This window comes from Arachis hypogaea, chromosome 15, assembly GCF_003086295.3.
Source record: "Arachis hypogaea cultivar Tifrunner chromosome 15, arahy.Tifrunner.gnm2.J5K5, whole genome shotgun sequence".
NCBI classification, from domain to species: domain Eukaryota; kingdom Viridiplantae; phylum Streptophyta; class Magnoliopsida; order Fabales; family Fabaceae; genus Arachis; species Arachis hypogaea.
The window spans coordinates 52,815,650-52,819,663 of NC_092050.1; the positions used below are offsets into that span (position 1 = coordinate 52,815,650).

The window sequence follows — 4,014 nt, forward strand, 5'->3', positions numbered from 1 at the left end:
ATGAGGCTGCCATTGGTTCTTTAGTTTTGGTAAGTGACAAGCTAAAGTTGACAAGGTGAAGCAAGAAGTGTTGTTGGAAGTGTGGTGAGGTTGTTTTCGACAAGAGATAGTTATGCTATGATGAAAGAAAATGTGCATGAAGGAGATTTGGTGGTGTGGAACTCGTTCCCCAAGTGGTTCTTTATAGTGCCTGTAAGTGAAAAATGGACGGCTAGGGTGATTTGTGAAGGGTGGCCTGATGGTAAATATATGAATTAGGGAGAAGGACGAATTGCTTTTCATTTTCTTGGAAGTATTCTGAGTGCATTAGGTTGTACATGTAGCTATCTTTTCATGCAGAACTTCCTTTTCCCATGTGTTAGTTTCAAAGACTTGTGAACTTCCTTTTTGACCAAGCACCGTACCTCCCCCTTGTCTTTTTCCTCCATTCTTATCTTTCCTTTTGTACCTGCACAAACAAACAAATTTGCTATCATTTTTTCGGTCATGTGAATAGTGAATAGTACTTGTACATGTTTTTCCTTCTTTTTGAATTGTAAATCAATGATTGACTTCCTGAGCTTATAGCCGTGACCTTTGTATGTATGTACACTTATTACTGGACACCAAACTTAGTGTTTGGTAATGTCTCCTGATGACATGAAATCCATGTTGGTTGTCCTTAATGAATGTGCATAATTCTAATAAATCCTAGTCACTTTGGCACTTTGATCCTAAACAATTTTACTACTTAAAGTAATTGAAATCAAAGTATTAAAACATGCAAATGGTATACTTGTCATGAATTTCTAAATCCAGAGGAACTTCTTGCTTTTCATTAACTGTGTTCAAAAGGAACACCAAACTTAATGTTTGGTCGTGCACCTTGAATGAAAGATTGAATACAATTTGAATAAGATTTGGGAGTTCCTTCAGGCACACCAAACTTAGAGACCAATTGTAATTTGCATGCAATGTTTAGTGCACTTTATCAACAGTTGTCCTGAGGATTCAAGTTCATGCATAAGAAACCATGCTTTATTAGATGTAAAGCAAAACAATAAAGAGTAAGGATACTAAAACATGGGTTGCCTCCCATGAAGCGCTTCTTTAACGTCACTAGCTTGACGGTTGTCCCTTGTTAGGATGGATTGTAGTGCTTGATGTCTTCTCCTCTCACTATGAAAACGTCCCCATTTGATTCCTTCATGACTTCTAAATGTTCCATAGAAAGAACTTTCCTGATTGTGAACACTTGAGGGAGCTGGGAAGGAATGGTTTTGAGGCCAGGTGGGATTGGCAGATAATGACTTGATATCACTTTATCTCCCGGAGAAAAACCTTCAGTGGGAATTTTCTTGTTTCTCCACCCTCTTGGCAATTTCCCTACCATTCTTCCCTTTCTCTTGAGGATTTCTTCATTGACCCTTATGCCAGGAGGATCCTTCTGATTTGTTTCCATTGATTCTTGTGGCTTTAACTCTTGCAACTCTTGTTTGCCTTCCAAGGACTGTTTTAGAGTTTCAGCTGCTGGATTACTTTCCTCCAAACACAGATGGCTACTATCATCCTTAGGCTTTTCAGGTTCTGGTTCAGGCTCAGATGCAGGTTTGAAAACTTTGAAAATGAGCTGTTCGTCATGTATTCTCAGCATTAGCTCTCCTTGTTCTACATCTATGAGCGCTCTAGTAGTGGCTAGGAATGGCCTGCCCAGAATGATAGGGTGTAAGTAGCTTTTCTCCATGTCCAAAATGACAAAGTCTGTGGGGAAGTAATAATCTCCCACTTTCACCAGCACATTCTCAACTACCCCTTCAGCTTGCTTCTGAGTTTTGTCAGCCAGTTGTATGATTACATCCGTGGATCTCACCTCATTCAGTTGTAGCCTCTTCATAAGAGTTAGAGGCATCACATTTATGCTAGCTCCTAGATCACAGAATCCTCTGTCAATTTTTGTTTCCCCTATGATGCAGGGGATATGAAAACTTCCTGGGTCTGTTTTCTTAGAGACTGTGTCCTTCTTGATGAGGGCACTGCATTCTTTGTTCATTGTTACCGTTTGTCCTCCCTTCAAAACTCTTTTCTTGCTCAACAATTCCTTTAAATACTTGATATGTGTAGGCATTTGCTGGAGAATCTCAAGAAAGGGAATATTGATATGGAGAGACTTAAATGTCTCTAAAAACCTTGAATAGGTTTTCCCTTTTTCACCTCCTCCTAACCTCTGAGGAAATGGTACTTTTGGTTGGTATGTTTCCATCGTGCCTTTTTGCAGTTCCTTGGCTTGCTCAGTTTCACTTTCCTGCTTAGCTTCTTCCACACCTTCCTTCAAGATTTCTGGCTCCTGTTCTGAGGGTCTAATTCCTTCTTCTTCTGAGACTTCCTTCAATATGGTGATGGCTTTGCATTCTTCCCATCTTACTCTCTTTTGTTCCCCTTTAGGATTCTTTTCTGTGTCACTAGGGAACACTGCAGTTGATTTGGGGGCCTGTTGAGATAGCTCTCCTACTTGAGACTCCATCCTCTTGAGTTTTTCACCATGGTTTCTTAAGGTAGATCTCACATCATCCCTGAAGCTTTTCAACTCAATTATGTCCTGACCCATGTGTGCCAGCATTCCTTCTATCCTGTTTAATTGCTCTTGAAATTGTTGGTTCGGATTAGGTTGGGTAAGTTGATTATTTTGGCCATGATATGATGGTTGGGAGTAAGTGTTTTGTGTGGCTTGGTATGATCTTTGGTTGGAGTTTTGATATGTGGAATTATTGTGTTGGTTGTGGTTGTAAGGTTTGTGGTTTTGTGGTTGGGTTTGTTGGTTCCCCCACCCAAAGTTTGGGTGGTTTTTCCATCCTGGATTGTAAGTGTTGGAATGTGGATCATATGATTGCCTTTGTTGGTTTCCCACATAGTTGGCCTCTTCCCAATCACCTCCTTCAGTGCTTTCTTCCTCTTGATCTTGTGTGTGTATTGCAGCCACTTGTTTTGTTTCTAATTTCCTGGTGAGCTCTGCTAGTTGCTTGGCAAACACCTTGTTTTGGGCTAGAATTGTATCAACATGGTTCAGCTCCATGACTCCCTTAGTGTTGTGTCTCTCTGATGCATAGTAGTACTCATTCTCAGCCACTGTCTCAATCACTTCAATGGCTTCTTCCACAGTCTTTTTCCTGTTCAATGAACCTCCTGATGAATGGTCTACAGCCTTCCTTGATTCATAAGAGAGTCCATCATAGAAAATATGCAATTGCACCCAGTCATGGAACATGTCTGGTGGGCATTTCCTTGTCAAATCCTTGAATCTCTCCCATGCCTCGTAGAGAGTTTCACCATCTTGTTGTCTAAACGTCTGAACCTCAGATCGAAGCCTATTGACCTTTTGTGGGGGGTAGAAACGTGCCAGAAACTTGCTTTCCACCTCATCCCAGGTTGTTAGGCTCCCCCTTGGGAATGATTCCAGCCACTTAGCTGCCTTGTCCCTAAGTGAAAATGGGAACAAAAGCAGTTTATAGGCATCTTCCTGGACTCCATTGGACTTCACAGTGTCGCAAATTCTCAGGAATTTTGTGAGATGTTGGTTTGGGTCTTCATTAGCACTCCCACCAAATGAACAATGATTCTCCACAAGTGATATTAGCTGTGGTTTGAGCTCAAAATTGTTGGCCTGAATGGGTGGTTTCTGAATGCTGCTACCACAATTCCCAGAGGTTGGGTTTATGTATGAACTAAGAACCCTCCTCTCAGGAATGGCATTGTTTCCATCAGCTCTCTCGTGGTTGTGAACTTCTCTATCCATGTTGAGATCTAAAGCTTCCTCAAAATTGTCCTCAGATTCTCCTTCAGATTCTTCTTCTCCCAGTACTCTCTTCCCTCTTGCTTCCCTTCTAAGTCTATGAAGGGTCCTCTCTGGTTCGGTATATGGAGGAGTTGATGTCTCTCCTCTCCTACCTGTCATACAAGAACACAGCACAGGCAACAAACAAATGAAATACTCTTGGTTAATGGAAGAGTATGGTTAGAGCAGTTGAGGAATTAATTCAA

The 4,014-nt window shown here is 41.2% G+C and overlaps 1 non-coding gene across 1 annotated transcript; it reads left to right on the plus strand.

The window, feature by feature from the left end:
* Positions 1–3,239: 3,239 nt before the first annotated feature.
* Positions 3,240–3,343, plus strand: LOC112753680 (small nucleolar RNA R71). Its single transcript, XR_003178054.1, has one exon. It is a non-coding gene; the product is annotated as a small nucleolar RNA R71 (small nucleolar RNA).
* The last annotated feature ends 671 nt before the right edge of the window (positions 3,344–4,014 follow it).